Source organism: Pistacia vera, unplaced genomic scaffold (assembly GCF_008641045.1).
Source record: "Pistacia vera cultivar Batoury unplaced genomic scaffold, PisVer_v2 Contig719, whole genome shotgun sequence".
In the NCBI taxonomy this organism is placed as follows: domain Eukaryota; kingdom Viridiplantae; phylum Streptophyta; class Magnoliopsida; order Sapindales; family Anacardiaceae; genus Pistacia; species Pistacia vera.
Window position 1 is genome coordinate 133002 of NW_022196578.1, and position 18436 is coordinate 151437.

The window sequence follows — 18436 nt, forward strand, 5'->3', positions numbered from 1 at the left end:
GATTATCCGGTTTTCATATTGCTTTCTTAATTAGTTTTAATCTAGTTTAAAATTCATTGTTGTTTTTAATTAGAATTTGCTCCCACCAATCCAAAGAATTCGATTGCTTCAACGTGATAACATTAGGAAACTCAGTGCTTTGCTAACAACTCTGGGAACGATTACTCTACTCAATTTTATTACTTGAGCGACTAGTATACTTGCTACATTTTGCATGTTGTAAGAAACCGAATCGTAGGCAGGAGGACCCCACTGTGACGAGGTGTCACAAGATGGAGTTGGGGGAGAATATAACGAATCCCACATCAGAAGTGTATTAGGGATGTCTTGGGCTTATAAAGGGGGGAACCTCTCCACCAAATAAGTTAGCCTTTTAAGTGTGAAACTTCCAGCCTGTGACACTTGGGTGATAATCCATCTACAACTTTAGCAGCATCTTCATCAGTGATTCCTTTGAAAATATCAATAGGCACCTATCAAAAACAAACATGCGTCAACTACATACCAATATATCAACTCGATGATCATGCTAAATCACCAAAGAAGAAGAAAAAATGATATCAAAGATGAAATTTGTTATATCTTTGGTTGAGTATCATTACTCTAACTTAATATCATTTCAGAATTAATTACATTAAGAAGTTAATTCACTACTTTGGTGTTCAAATTAATATTTTCACGGCTATTGTGAAACATGTTATTCCAACAAGAAAAACTACAGACACTCAATAGAACAAGTACCTAAAGGCTTCAAGAATTATGATATCATCAAAATAAATAGAAGCGACTTCCCCCAACATCAAGAGACAAGCATACTGGTGAATTGAATACTGAACATATTATTTACTTGCAGCATTCATTTACATCGGAATAAGTAAATAGATATTTGGTGTTTGTGATTTATCATAGGAGGATCCTCGAGTGGTTTGGACACATTTTACTGCTTATCTTACTATTTACATGGAATGATTGTTCTTAATAGCTTGTGATATCGTTTCTCATTCTAATGGGTTACATGAAAAGATTTTTTTAGTTAATTACAAAGATTCTTAAGAGTACCTAAGATATCAATGTCTCTTCAGTTACAGAGTGCATAAGAATAGACTGAACAGTTGTGTGATGCTATATTTATCACTCTATTGTTGTGCTCTTTCTCTTCTGTCAGGTGGCTACTACAGAAGTAGTTTTAAATTACATAGGCTTAGATGGTGAAATTGGTTGCATGGTGAATGTTGTGCTGGATTAGCAATGAATATTTTCTTTAGTCTCCAGAAATTATAGCATTATTTTTGTTTGGTCTTGTATAAAAGGTTTGAGTAAATGAATAGAATTGGTCGTATTTGATAATTTTGGTTTATGTGGAACTCATGTCTTTGTTTTTGAATACAAAAACTAAATGATAAGGGTGCTATAATTGGTATCTTTGCACTTTTACTGCAGTCCGCTCATAAGTTTAGAACATTTTCTCTTTATTTTAAAGATTTTTTTTTTTTTTTTTGTACAATTTCAAGCTTGACTAATATATACATTATACTTTATACCAGTGTTCTGAAAACCAGACTGGACTGGTCGATCAGACTGGTTTGATCGGGAAACGACGTCATCTCCGATCCGATGTCCTCTGAAAATCGGTATTCTTAATCAAATCGGAGTGAGCCGTGGTTGGATTGTCGGAATAATGTTGAATCGCGGTCCAATCACAACTTAATCCCTCTGGATTTTGGCACGTTCGCGGTAGATAACACCACCATAAGACTTGACAGTATCTCCATGACAAAACCCATCCATTTTTAGTGGCCGCTGTCCAGCCTTTCATCTCTAGGCGTCCACAAATCGTTCACGCAATTGTCGACCTTATTTCTTGATTCCGGCAAATTTCGACATCGTTATAACTCTCTAAAACCACCATAAGATTCGTTGGCACCTCTACATCAAAAGCCCCATCATTCCAAACTTTGATTAGCCATCGATCACCATCCACCATTGTTCATGCAACCGTTGACCTTCCTTCTTCATTTCGAAAAATTTCGATGCCGATTGAACTCCCTGACACCACTATAAGATTCGCCGACACCTATACATCAAAAGCCCCATGATTCCAAACTTCGATTGGCCATTGATCGTCACTGCCACCACCACTCACTAGTCTCTTCACGCGACAGGTGTGTTTTGGATAGATTTCAAACCTTAAGGGAGTCGTGTGTAATTATTTAGGGTTGTTTTTTATGAATTTCAAACATTTAGGGACTAAAATGTAATTTTATAGAATATGGCCCAACCGACTGATCCAACCGGTCAAATCGAAAACTAGACCCTTTAACGGGTCAAGGCCCGGTCCAGTTTTCAAAACATTGCTTTATACCTTTTATTTTATATGAGTAGTGTTAGTATATATATAAGGAGAAAGACTCACATCGGGTTACGGGTTATTTTGAACACCCCCTAGCTAATAGGTTAGCCTTTTGGGTGTGAAACTCCTAGCCTGTGACACTTGGGTGATAATCCATCTACAATCTTAGCAGAATCTTCATCAGTGATTTCTTTGAAAATATCAATAGGCACCTATTAGAAATAAACATGTGTCAACTGCATACCAATATATCAACTCCACGATCATGCTAAATCACCAAAGAAAAAGAAAAAATTATATCAAAGATGAAATTTGGTATATCTTTGGCTAAGTATCATTACTCTAACTTAATATCATTTAAGAATTTTACATTCAGCGGGCGTTTGGTTTGGGGTTATCCCCTATTATGGAGGTAATGTCATCTTATATTACTTAGATTACCACGTTTGATTGTCAAGTAATATAAGAGTCTACTAATCTTCCAAAACCAAAAGTAATTACTGTTGGTTATATAGGTAGTAATCTGATTACCTCCATTTTCTTAGGTATTTTAAGATTACTTGGTAATGTTAATTTTGTTTCAATTTGACCCTTTATTAATAAAGTGTTTGAACAATAATGCCCTTATTTGAAATTAAGTTACATGAACCTACCTTTATAATTTTACCCCTAATTAATTAAATTTTTGGATAGTAATGCCCTTGTATTTAAAACAAATTGCAGGTCACCCAAGACCACTACCACTCGCCACCGACACTGCTGTCAGTGGCAACTGCCAGTCGATGTGGTCAGAACAGTGCACGATCGATCGGATCTAGTCGATCATGCGTCAATCTTGCTGTTTTCGGCTAGAGATTTGACTATTAACCACAACTAGAATCTAGCCATTCTGGCAGTTGTTAACGGCCAAATTTTGCCTATAGATTTGGCCATTTCCCTCTTTATAGATATTTACTGTTTGTGATCTATCAGGGAGGATCCTCGAGTAGTTTGGACACATTTTACTGCTTATCTTACTATTTACATGGAATGATTGTTCTTAATAGCTTGTGATATCGTTTCTCATTCTAACTAGTTACATGAAAAGATTTTTTAGTTAATTACGAAGATTCTTAAGAGTACCTAATGTTGGAGTCTCACACCAACTAGGCACACTCAAGCCTACTGATTTATAAGACAGGATAATCCTCCCATTCAACAAGGCCTTATTGGATGAGGAGTCAGGCCCACCTCAAATTCTATCATGGTATCAGAGCTAGGCCCAATTGAGCTGAGTGCTTGACCAGCAGGTAAGGAGTTAGAGCCAACAACTACCTTTATCAACATACATGACCTAACATGTGGGCTTCATCGGGCGGGGGGGGGGGGGGGGGGGGGGGGGGGGGGGGGGGAGGGGGGAGTGTGGAGTCCGACCCGATTAGGCACACTCAAGCCCACTAATTTATAAGAGAGGGTAATCCTCCCATTCAACAAGGGCTTATTGGGTGAGAAGTTAAGCCCACCTTAAATTCTATCACTTAAGATATCAATGTCCCTCCAGTTACAGAGTGCATAAGAATACACTGAACAGTTGTGTGATGCTATATTTATTACTCTATTGTTGTGCTCTTTCTCTTCTGTTAGGTGGCTACTATAGAAGTAGTTTTAAATTACATAGGCTTAGATGGTGAAATTGGTTGCATGGTGAATGTTGTACTCGATTAGCAATGAATATTTTCCTTTGTCTCCAGAAGTTATAGCATTATTTTTGTTTGGTCTTGTATACAAGGTTGAGTAAATGAATAGAATTGGTTATATTTGATAATTTTGGTTTATGTTGAATTCTTGTCTTTGTTTATGAAGATTGTTATTTACAATAGTATTATTGATGGTCTTTGCAAATATGGGTTAATAGACAAGGCAAAAAAATTGTTTTTAGAAATGAAGATTAAGGGCATTAACCTAGACGTGGTTGCTTACACCTCTCTAATTTATGGTTTGTGTAATGCATCTAATGGGGAGGAGGCTAAAACTTTGTTTATGGAGATGTTGGATGAAGGTGTAGAACCTAATGTAGTGACATTTGATGTGGTAATGGATGAACTTTGTAAGAATGAAAGATGGACAAAGCAGATAGATCGCCCCAACTGATGATTAATAGAGGTGTTCATCCCAACACAATTGCTTATTCCACAATTTTGAGCGGTTATTGGTTGGAAGGTAGAATTGACGATGCAAGAAAGCTATTTGATTCTATGGCAAGGAAAGGGTGTAAGCCTAATGTTTTTAGCTATAGTACTTTGATGGAAGGTTTTTGCTTGGCAAATAAAATTGATGATGGTAAGGGGTTGTTTGCTTCGATGTTTAAGAAGGGATGCATGCCAAATGAAGTTGACTACAATACTCTAATCAATTGGTTTTAGAAGAATACAAAAGTTGATGAAGATATGAGTCTTTATAGGGAAATGACTTCAAAGGGAGTTAGGCTAGGAGTTGTTAATATAACACCTTGCTGATTGGGCTTTTTATGATTAGTAAAGTCGACCATGCAAGGAAACTATTTGGTGAGGTTGTAATAGCCACTACTACTCAAAATCTCATAATAAAATATAAATGAAATAATATAAAGAAATTGGGCCCAAAATTTTCTTTTTATTAAATATGTATATATATTCTTTACAAACATATACATTTTTACACAAACTTATAATGTGTACAAAAACTATTAAAACATGGTGGACAGTGTAACCGCTTCCCCTCGCGTGTCGACATCCATCTGACTACATCCTCACCTGGATCCTGCAAAACATAGGAAAACAACGGGGTGAGCACTAAAACAATGCTCAGTAAGTAAATCCTCTACTCATCTATCCCCGTAACTCTTTCTCTAATTCTTTCCTTACAACTTCTCATACCATTTCTCTTTGGTACTTCTCTTTCTCTTTCTCTTAGAACTCCTTTCTAGTAACTCTCTCTCTAATAAGTCACGGCCCCATCTTACCGGGGGCACGGCCGGGACTCACTCCCACTCTACGTGACCTTTACTCATTCTAGCCGATCGGACTCGGTTATGCATGGATTCGGAACCCTTGGCCATGTGAGTGTATAATCTCTCTCTCGGGTACTCGGGTATAGCCCTCATCCGCATGCACTCTCACGGGCTACACCACTTCTCTATCTCATACTCAGGCCGCTCTCTCAATGCGGCGTACATGCGGGAATACTCTACCCATTACTCACGGGTTCCCCATCGCACAACCTACTCTATTCTCTTTCTCTTAACTCTTAAAGTAGCTTATACTCAAATTCTCTACTAAATCTCAAGCTACTTCTCAAGTGTATAAACAAAAGTGTAGAGCTAGCTCATGCTCCCTAATGCACTAATGAAATGCCAACTACAAGATTTCCTCAAACCCGTCATTCTGCATAGGTCACACTAAAACGGCCATAACTTGCGTTATACACCTCGGATTACTACGGTTTTGGTCTCGTTTTAAAGCTTAGAAACAGGGCTACAACTTCTCTGTTTTGGTCTCAGCCCAGTTCAAACCGTAAGATGCCCAAAAATTACCTAGAAAGTTACGGCAGTGACAGGGCAGATTTCTCCTAGGCATTTCATCAAGCAACTCATGTGCATATAAATACTCTACTAAAAGTAATACTATACTTCATTCTCTAGCCATCCAAAATGGGGGAAAACTCCCTCTAACAACCATAATTCCCTGTCAAGAAAAGCACTCCCAAAAAGCTTCACACAACATCTCACAAACTTCATCTCAAATTCCATTCTCAATACACATTAAAACACTTCTCATACATGGAATCTATCCAACAACTACAAAAATAGCTACTCATCTCAATTCAATTTCTCATCAAGCATACTACATACTGATACATGCATACATCTCTACACAAAAAGCTTGTTTAAAACTCAAGTTGGTTGGATTTACTTACCTTGTGCAAAGATGACTTCTTTAGCACTTTTCCTTCCCTTTGTGGTCTTGTCTCTTCTCTACAACTCAAAACAACCACAAGGACAGCAGCAACCATATAAGACTTCACTATAATTATAAGAAAATTCACATCTAAAGCATGAATCCTTACCTTAGGATGCTTTAGATGAAATCTCTACTCAAAACCCCTCTTAAATCCCTTAGAAATCTTGGAAGATTGGATGGAGAAATTGAGAGAAAATGGGCAAATGGAAGAGGCGGTGGAATGAAGAAATAAAGGGTTTCTCTACACTTAACCCTTTTTAGTTCATATTATAAGCATCCTTTCCCATTTTGCCCTTGCTCTTCCTTGGAAATTCCATCTATATCCTTTGATTCCTTTCAAATATACCCCCATCCAAACACAATCTCTACTAAATTTCCTTTCATTTTACTCCCCACTTTTCCTACTAATTAGGGGTAGAATGGTCATTGTGTCCCAAAAGAAGAATTCTCTAGAAAACTCAAGAAACTTTGTCTTAGGCTCGTCACTGCAGCGAAGAACTTTGCGTCGCCCCGGCGAAACAGGGCAGAACCTACCCGTGGGTGCAACTCCTCCTCCTCGCCGCGGCGAAGATTGGATTTCCAAACTTCACCAAAATTCAACCAATTTCAAGGTAACCAATCAACCAACTCAACATACATGAACAAATAAACTCAATTGAAGCTGAAACAGTAAACTTTTAACTAATACAGCAAATCTTAAATACGTACCTCAAGTGGGATATTACAGAGGTGCAACACAATAATGTTCCACCTGATTTATTTACTTATAATATTCTCATTGATGGATTTTGCAAAAATGGTTATGTTTTGGAGGCTATTGAAATGTTTCATACTTTAAAAAATTGAAACATTGAACTTGACACCAGAACTTTCCCGATCGTGAAAATGGTATGTGATGGATATAAAACATTTTTTAATCAAAGATTAAACCTTATAATCTCCCTAAAGAATACTATTAAGTCTATGCCTTCCATTATGGGCTAATTAAGTCTTTGGCATAAAATTAGAGATCCTAAGGTTTCTATTATTTGAGGGATGCTATTTTATGACATGAAATTGATTGTCTTAGTTCTTGGATAGAAATTTTCACTGTACCCAAGATTTCAACTATGTGAGGGTGTAATGGAAATTCTATTTTAAGAAAGCATAATGGGTGGGATTTAACTATTTCAAAAATCCACAGACGGTTTGTGAAGCAAGTGTTAGAGGATTTATGAGTTCTAGACCAAAAAAATGATTAGGGATTGTAAGAGACAGAGTTTAACATATTAGGAAAATCTCACAGGTTTAGAATAGCTTTCATATTATAATCATTAATTTTTAGTGTGTGGATTGTGGAATATAAAGTTTGATCTTGTTGACAATCCAATATTAATGAATGCAAAATTAGTGGAGATAAATGATATGATACCAATATGGTTAGCTGAAATTATGTTAGTTGAAATCATGTTATTTACCTTATGTGTATTGATCATGTATTTGTTTACATTATTTGCTTTCCTTGCATGTTACATCTATACTTGTATAAATTGTGACACATTGTACATGAAAATATATCAGAAATACAAAAAGTATTCTTTCTCTCTTTTTTCTTACTGTCTCATTCTCCCGACATACTAAGCAACTAAGTTGCTTCTCCTACCTATCCAGCCTTTCGTTGGCATAATTGGGTAGCCTTATAACCCTCTCTTGCCCTCCAATTCTAGGTTTTTACATGGTATCAGAGAAGGCCTTCTAGCAAAGCTTTCCCTTGCTTCCCTCTCTTGCCGATCAAACGTAACTCTCTGATATTGCTTCACCTGCAAAACAGAACACCTAGGTTAGTTTTTTCTATCAAACACAAATGGAACCCAACACACCAAACATGGGCCTCGACTCAACCTACATTCCACCTAACACTTAATCTAGCCCAAATACACAAACTAACCCAAACATCCAACTCAGCCCAAACACCCAACTAGGCCCCAACACATAAACAGGCCCAAATAACCAAACCGAGCCCCATATCCAATTCAGCCCAAACACACAGCACAACCAAGATAGCCAAACCGGCCTACAAGCCTAAACCCATTAATCTAATCAAATCAGTCAAAACCAATTTGCATTTGGGTATACAGGTTTTGGCCTAAACCTATAACCTCTAAATTCCAGTTTGTCTAGCCCCTACATCACTGGTCGGAGCCTGCAATGCTCTCTTCTCCCCACCGTCAGATGGGCTAGAACTTGTTCTAGTCAAACAAGTCCTCACTAGCTCAGAAAACTACACGACGTGGGCTCGATTTTCGTCGGGTGTTGGTCCCCAAAGACAAAGACAACTTCATCAATGGCACTGCAAAATCACCAGCCGAAGTCTATCTTCACAAACTAGACAAGCTGCAATATGTTGGTCCATTCATGGATCAGCAACTCCTTAACCCAGGAGGTTGCCACGGGCTTACCACCAATGCAAATCGCCGAAGAATTGTGGCGATTTATAAAGGAGACGTATGAGCAGTTGGATCTAGTGAAGATCTTCACTCTCTGGTAAAGCCTTGCCAAAGTCAAACAGAACAACAACACAGTCATCGTGTATTACAACCGATTATCGACCATCTAGAATGAGCTTGATGCCATCACAGAACAACTGCAAGGCTCGCCGAAAACCCTACAACAATTCCAGAGGATCAAGTACCAAGAACAGTTGATCCATTTTCTTCTTGGCTTGAACAAGAGCTTTCTCTCCTTCTGAACCCAGATGCTTGCCAAGACATCCCTTCCATCTCTTCGTTGGCTGTACCAGTTTGCCATTCAAGATGACAGCCAACACTTATGCTTCATGGAATCACCACAGTAGGGTGATTCTCTAGCCTTTGTCACTGATAAAGGTGAAAGTAAGAAAGGGGAAAGTCGGCTAGGGTTCTCTCATGAAAAAGATGCCCTTTTATATCAAGGGATCAACAGCCAAGATCAGCCCAAACAATCCAATAGCAGTAGACAGTCAACATGGTCAACGTAGTCAACGGGGTCAATAGTCAACAAAATGGCAATCCATCCAACGGTCCATATTTGGGGAATTTCCAATATGGATCCAATGGCTCACGATCATCCTGATCTAGTAAGAAAATGTACTGTGACTATTGTAAGAGAAGGAATCACAATCAAGACACCTTTTGGAAATTACATGGCCGTTCTAAAAATGGTAATCCGACGGTAAATAGTGTTACCACGACCACATCCATACAATCCGATGCTCAATCAAATCTGACCAAACCTGAACAAATCAGCCAACTCATCCACATGTTGAATCAACTACCAAATGCCAACTCTCCTGCTAGTTATGCAGGTATTTCTTTCTGTTTCAGCAATTTAATTTCCCGTGATTTATGGATTATTGATTCAGGGGCTAGTGATCACATAATTTGTGATCCTAAATATTTCTAGACACACACTCACTACACCTGTTTCTGTTATGATGCTTAATGGTAATATCACCTCTACAACCCATACAGGAACAGTCAAACTTAGTAATAGCATAAACCTTAGAAATGTTCTTTTTGTCCTTGATTTCACTTTTAACCTCATATCTGTGTCAAAATTCTACACCGATAATAGTTACACATTACAATTTCTTCCTAATATGAGTATCTTTCAAGACCCTTCGATTGGCAAATAGATGGGCTTATACTACTGGGAGCCTTTTTCGTTTTTTTTTTTTCTAGCAAGAATAAGTTAAATTATTATAAGGCCAATATCAATAATTATTCTATCATTTCTCATCAAAGATTGGGTCTAGCGCTTCCATCCCTCATTTAAATCGTCAAGTTTTTCCAATTGCTAAACAACCCAGTATGCGCTTTCCTATAAGCACATCATCCATAAATACCCCCTTTGCCCTTATCCATCTTGATATCTAGGGACCATATTTCATTCCCAATCATGATGGCTCCTGTTGCTTCTTGACCGTCATCGATGACTTCTCCTGTGGGACTTGGATCTTTCTTATGCAAAAAAAGCCCAAGCCTTTTCCCACGTCCTCAATTTCCTCTCCATGGTCCAAACACAATTCCACAAACGGGTTCAAAGGGTTAGAACTGACAATGCTTTTGATTTCTTCAATAAACAGTGCTCCTCTCTGTTCCTTTTCCATGGAATTCTCCAAGAGAGTTCTTGTACTTATACCCCTCAACAAAATGGGATTGTTGAATGCAAACTCCGTAACCTCTTAGAAGTCGCTGGAGCTCTTAAACACCAAGCCCAAATACTAGCCACCTTTTGGGGCGAATGTGTGATTACTGCCACCTATCTCATTAATCGCATGCCTACATGGGTTATTGGAGGTAAAACTCATTTTGAATTGTTGTTTGGTAAGAAACCTGATAACACTCACTTACAAGTTTTTGGTTGCCTTTGTTACTCCACCACTATGGGGCCCTGTGATAAGTTTGCTCTTCATGCCAGAAAATGTATTTTCATGGGATATCCCATGCTACAGAAAGGGTACCGTTTATATGATCCCCAACATAACAAGTTTTTTGTTAGTAGAGATGTAGTTTGTCATGAGGACAACTTTCCCTTCTTAGACAGTAAGCCTTCCTCCACTTCATCACCATCTGCAACATCGGATCATTGATTGCCAACAAAGACTCCCATCACACTCATTCCCATTCCACTTGACCAGACCCACTCTAACACTCGACAGTCTTCAATAAATCAGCATACTGAATCTACAGTCTCTAATGATCCTCCACAGTCTCTGATCACCACAGATATGTCCACTGTAGTTCCTTCATCGGCTGATTCTCCGAATCATATCTCCCATATACCATCACCAAACATTGCTCCACTACGACGGTCCCCCCAATTTTCTTGACCTCTGATATGGATGACTGACGACATTTGTTCTAATGTGGAAGGTATCCCTCATCCTATCTCTGATTATGTCAGTTTTGATCACTTATCTCCTGCCCACAGTGTTGGAGTAGGTGCCCTAGAGCCAATCAATTATTGTGGAATTGACTCTTTGTAATAATGTTTATTAATCAATAAAAGGCATTATCCACTATATCACGTAAATCATATTATATGTATTGATATATGTCCTTAGGATGGTAGAACCGTGACGAGGGTATCAACTGTTTCAAATCTTGATAGTGAGAACCCTATGATCACATGTGGTGGCCATTCTAGAAATGTCTATAGCCCCAGTGTTATTCTAACCAAGGACACAGATAATACAGTAAGGCTATCATAGTATTGAACAACCTTGTCGAAAGGCAACGACTGATCTCACTTGTCAAGGTTATTTGCCGATAACCTGGTGCGACACATGGGTGCTTGCTGTAGGCAAGTTCACTAGACAGACCCACCAGAGGATTCCATATGGATGGTAACCCTAGTGTTTATGGAATAAATCTTCTAACGGATGGTGGTGCATGCGATATATAGACTTGAGATCACTAGAGCGTCTTGTGCACCAATTGGAGTAGTTTGACACTAGCTCAATGTAGTTCTATTCAGAGTTATCAATACGGTAGTGATTGGTTACATTGAGAAGGGCATCGAGACTATGGTGGATAGACAAAGGATTCATCACTCTCGGGTATGGGAGAGGTTATCTCACGGCGCAATTTAGTGAATGGCAATGACACTAAAGCTATGGCCATAGTGGGATTGAGTTGTTGGTCAATCCAATTTATAATTATGGTCATTGGTCCACTAACTTAATACAAACATATCGAGGATATCTGAGGTTGACACTATTTCTATACCTCAGCCTCGATGAGATAACAGATGATGAAGGGATTTGATTGCACAGTAACCATACCATTGACAGGCTGCAATTTCGCTGAATTTGAATCTATCGGGTGGCCATGATGCCTTGTTAGGGGCTAATCTTGGTCTATGTGTAGTGAGATGATTAATTGGTGTTAATCGCTATACTACTCACTACCGATATGATAAGGAGCCTACGGGTCACACACTTTGAAGATAATTTAATAATCAATTTGTGAGAAGGGTAATTTCGTCTTCAAGATGAAAGGGTATTTTGGTAATCTCGCAGTGCAATTAAATTTGCTTAGGTTGTTGCCTGTATTTAATTTGATATTAAAATTAAATTAGTGAGATTATATTTAAATATATGTATGCATATATTTAAATGAATTATTGTTATTATTAAATGTTAATATATTTTTTAAGTATATTAATTGATTTTAATTATAATAATAATTAATTAATTTAAAATACCAATTACATGGTGTTTGGTTGCAAGGGTAAGCTTGGGTTGGTGCCCATGGGTATTCCTTATTGGAATAGGGTTTTAATTAGTTGCACTATATAAGTGCAACTTAATTGAAACATAAGTAGAACTTTTATAAAATAAAACCCTAGCCACCCTATAGCTCTCTCTCTCTCACGTTTTCTTCTTCAAGTGAAGAAGAAATTTTTTTCAATTTTCATTATCTTTGATTCTTGAAGCTGGCAATTGTTCTAGCAAAACAATTGTTGGTTCTTCGGATTATCTTCGTGTGGATTTCCATGAGTGTAATCCTACATTGGATCAATTAGTAAAGAAATCCGATGAATAGTGTTGATGAACAATAGCCGATGAACAGTGCCGATGAGCAGTACTTGATGAGCAGTATTGTGAACAGTGTTCGTGAGTGATGAATAGTAAAGATGGAGCCTCCAAACGTGGGCATGAACTAAATCCTTATATAGATTTGTTTTTACACAGATTTTATTTTACATTTTAGTTTATGCATGAAAACATTATAATTTGTACTCGGATCTTGGTCGTGTAATTGATCGATTTGTTTTAAATATTTTTTTCGGTTGCACGAATCCGATCAGTTACTTACACATAGATCATAAATGAGCAGCATTTTCAATGATCGAGAACCTTCATCCTTCCCTGATGCCATCCAACATCACTGTTGGCATCAGGCTATGGAAACAGAACTGAATGCTCTTATTAGTAATAATACTTGCGATCTGGTTCCTCGTCCTTCTCATCAAAAACTGATTGGTTGCAAGTGGGTCTACAAAATCAAGCATCGTGCTGATGGCTCTATCAAAAGGTACAAAGCTCACATTGTTGCTAAAGGTTTCACCCAACGGGAAGGTTTTGATTATCAAGAGACCTTCTCCCTAGTAGCCAAACATGTTACCGTTTGAGCTTTTCTCTTCGTTGCCTCTCATCATGATTGGTAACTACATCAGATGGATGTCCACAATGCCTTCCTCCATGGCCATCTCGATGAGGAGATTTATATGGATCTTTCACCCGGTCTTTGCAATCAGGGGGAGAATCTAGTAAGTCGATTGGGAAAATCTTTATATGGGTTGAAAAAGGTATCTCAATAGTGTAATGCAAAGTTTACACAAGCTTTCATAGTTATTGGATTTTGTCAATCGAAACATGATTATGCCCTATTCTCTAGACATTAGGGTAAGTCTTTCCTCAGTCTTATTGTCTGTGTTGATGACATTCTCATAACTAGAAATGATGAGAATGGAATCAAAGAATTGAAAAACTATCTACACAAGACTTTCCACATCAAAGATCTAAGGACAACAAAGTATTTCTTGGGAATCAAAATTGCTCGTTCCTCAGAAGGAATATCTCTCAGCCAATGAAAGTATGTACTTTAACTCATATCAGATTCAGGGTTAGCAGCATGCAAACCAATCATCATTCTTGTAGAATAGAATGTCAAGCTCACCACATAGGGATATGATGAAAAAAATCAAAATTCTGAGACAGATCCCTTGTTAGAAGACAACTTTAGCTATCAACGACTCGTTGGAAGACTCATATATCTGACAATGACTCGACCAAACATTAGCTACGCTGTACAAATTCTCAGCCAATTCATGCATGCCTCAAAACAATCCCACATGGATGCAGCAATTAAGGTGCTTAAGTATCTAAAGGGTTGTCTAGATTTAGGACTTCTCTTACCAAGAAAAGTCTATGGATGCAGCAATTAAGGTGCTTAAGTATCTAAAGGGTTGTCTAGATTTAGGGCTTCTCTTACCAAGAAAAGGAGACTTAAGCATCACGGCGTATTGTGACTCATTTTGTGGCTCGTGTCCAATGACAAGAAGATCACTCACTGGATTCTGTATTAAGCTTGGAGAATCTCTTATCTCATGGAAAACAAAGAAGCAAACCACAATGTTGCTATCATCAGCAGAAGCAGAATACAAAGCCATAGCCAAAACCACTTGTGAAATCACATGGATTATTGGTTTATTAAAGGATCTAAACATACAAGTGAAAACATCGGTAAGATTGTATTTTGACAACAAGGCAGTAAACGACATCACAGCCAATCCAATTTTTCATAAAAGAACGAAGCACATAGAGATTGACTGCTACTTTGTCAAAGACAAAATACAAGAAGGTATAATTAAAATAGAGCACATCCGAACCACAGATCAGCCAACATATATCTTCACAAAACCACTATGTTAGAGACAACATTCAAATTTGTTTGGCAAGCTAGGAGTTTATGATATTTATAAACCATGAGCTTGAGGGGGAGTGTTGACAATCCAATATTAATGAATGCACAGTTAGTGGAGATAATTGATGTGATCCCAATATGGTTAGCTGAAATCATGTTATTTACCTTCTGTATATTGATCATGTATTTAATTACATTATTTGCTTTCCTTACATGTTACATCTATACTTGTATAAATTGTGACACATTGTACATGCAAATATATCAGAAATACAAAAAGGTATTCTTTCTTTCTTTTCTCTTGCTGTCTCAATCTCCCAGCATACTCAACAAGTAAGTTGCTTCTCCTGCCTATCCAGCCTCTCCTTGGCATACTTGGCTAGCCTTACTACCCTCTCTTGCCACTCCAACTCCAGGTTCTTATAGATCTGTAATTGATTAAAGTTATTATAATTAATAGTTTCCGCATCAAAAATTGCAAAATAATTACCAAGGTTGACTTTAGTGGATATCATGCTTCCACTTGCAAAACTTTCGAAGATCTCACTTGAAAACTTTGATTATATATAGATTTTCAAATGATGATTTTGAGATATATATTATTGCATGTTATACTTAAATCATTTTAATGAATATTAAAAAATATTATAATTTTATAAAAAAATAAAAATAAAATCCAATTGAATACTTATACAAATTGGTTAGTTTGGTTGCATTTTGTTTGATCAATTCGATAGTTTTGGATTTAGTAGAAAAGTGCCTCAAACCGAGAAGCAACCATCCACACCTGAACGTGGATCTACATTTTTAACCTTCAGGGTACTAAGTGAACAATTTTCAAAATCATGAAGGTGGTTTGTATGGGAAAGATTGATACATTACATAAGTTTGCAATTTTGAAAACCTTAAAGGTTGTTCGTAAAATTTGTCAAAACATTTCTCTATAATGCATTTGCATTTTGCACTGACCTTACTTCGGAAAAACGACCCACAAAAACTCTCTTCATAGATGGCTTTGAGATCCCCATTACGTTCATCTTCAATCTCTCAAAACCCATCTCTGAAAGGTAATATTTCATCTTTGTTAGCTCACTTACGGAACCTCACAACTTCAAGCTCCAAAAATGAAGTTTTGTGTTTGTTCGAAAAACCCCTTGAACGATCCTCACTTGCTAAATTCCTCAAAGAAAATTGTCGATCAGGTAACTTGACTCTGAATGAAGCATTGTACTTTTTATATTGCATGATTAATTCGCAACCCATTTCTCCAATTTCATCATTCACTACTTTGTTTAGTGCACTAGCTAAGAAGAAGCATTATCATGAAGTGATTTCACTTTATAAGCTGTTGAATTCAACTGGGTTGTCTCTAGATTTGATGTCTTTGAACATTTTGATAAATTCCTTGTGTAATATTAAAAGGGTTTTGGATAGTTTTGCGGTTTTTGGGGGGATTTTGAAGAAGGGTTTTAGCCCAAATGCTATGACTTTTAATTGTTTGATTAAAGGTCTGTGTGTAAAGGGAAATATTATGGAGTCAATGGAATTGTTTACGAAAATGGTTGCTGTTGGTTGTAGGCCTACTGTGATCACTTGTAACACTTTGATTGATGGATTGTGTAAAACAGGGAAGATAAGTGTTGTAATTAAGTTGCTTGTAGAAATTGCTACGGGGAATGAAGAATCTAGTGTTATTTGTAGGCTAGATGTTGTTACTTATACTACTATAGTTGATAGTCTTTGTAAGGCTGGATTTATTGAGAAGGCGAGGATTAATTGGGAAGGCGAGAGAATTGTATTTGGAAATGAAGGGTTTGGGAATTAGTCCAGACATTTATACTTACAACATTTTAATGAATGGTTATTACTTGGTAGGTAGAATTGGTGATGCAAGGGAGTTGTTTGATTTTGTAACTAGAATGGGGTATAGACCTAATGTTGTTTGCTACAATACTTTAATCAATTGGTATTGTAAGAATAATGAAGTCAACAAAGCTTTTTAGCTTTATTGAAAGATGATTTCTAAAGGTGATGTGATTACATATAACACTTTTTTAACTGGACTTTTTCTTAAAGCTAATGTAAAAGATGCACGACATTTAGTTGGCGAGGTGTAACTTAATGGTGTTTTACCTAATTCTTGGACACATAGCATTTTCATTGATGGACTTTGCAAGAATGGATGTGTTTTGGAAGTGGTGGAAATGTTTATACTATAGTAAATAATAAGTTTGTAGTTGGCCTTGAAGGTTTGAATTCCCTCATTGATGGATTATGTAAAACATGGAGATTTGAAACTGCTTGGGACCTATTTCAGAAACTTTCTCTTCACGAAAACCTAGTGCTGGACGTTGCAACACATAGCATTTTGATCAATGGGCTTTGTAAAAATGAACAACTAGAAAAGGAAAATGAGTTGTTGTCATGTGTGGAGGAAAAAGGTTGTGCTCCAAATGTAGTCACATTTACGACACTCATATCCGTTTCCTCAAGAATAATGAGATAACAAAAGTTGTTGAATTCCTTCATAAGATTGTCACGACCGGGGGCTATCCTCTATCTTGCCCTGCTGCGGGCTCAGGTGTTTTCCCCACTCAGCCGGACTCATAGGAATATCTCCCCCTCTTAAGGGATTTCTTTCGCCTTCCCCACCACTCAAACCCAAATCAAGGGGCAATAGTCATGTAGGAAGCATGGTGAGTACCATCAGGCCAGTGGGGGGGCTATCCTCCATCTTGCCCTACTGCGGGCTCAGGTGATTTCCCCACTCAGTCGGACTCATAGGAATATCCCCCCCCCCCCCTTTACTCACTATGCTTCCCAAATGACTATAACTCCTTGGTCTTGGGTTCGAGTGGTGGGGAAGGCGAAAGAAATTTTGGAAGCATGGTGAGTACCATCAGGTAAAAAGGCGCCTTTTTATTGTCACGACCAGGGGCTATCCTCCATCTTGCCTTATTGCGGGCTCGGGTGCTTTCCCCACTCAGCCGGACTCATAGGAATATCTACCCCCCCCTTAAGGGATTTCTTTCACCTTCCCCACCACTCGAACCCAAGACCAAGGGGCTATAGTCATTTGGGAAGCATGGTGAGTACCATCAGGCTAGCTGCGGGCTCAGGTGCTTTCCCCACTCAGCCGGACTCATAGGAATATCTCCCCCCCCTTAAGGGTTTCTTTCACCTTCCCACCACTCGAACCCAAGACCAAGGGGCTATAGTCATTTGGAAGCATGGTGAGTACCATCAGGCCAACTAGCCTGATGGTACTCACCATGCTTCCTAAATGACTATAGCCCTTTGGTCTTAGGTTCGAGTGGTGGGGAAGGTGAAAAGAAATCCCTTAAGGGGGGGGGGGGGGGGAGATATTCCTATGAGTCCGGCTGAGTGGGGAAAGCACCTAAGCCCGCAGTAGGGCAAGATGGAGGATAGCCCCCGGTCGTGACAAAGATGGCGGAGATAAATGTGAAGCCGATTGAATGTACAATGTCCTTAGTCATGCTATTACTAATGAAGGCCAAAAATTATCATGAATGTTTGAACCAGCTTCCTCAATTTCTGGTCCAAAAGCGAAATTGAAGTTTGTGTGATAAAACTTTAGTGAGTAGTAAACTTTTTTCGGAGTAGAATCTTGCAAAAGTTCATCTAGCTGCCCAAATGCT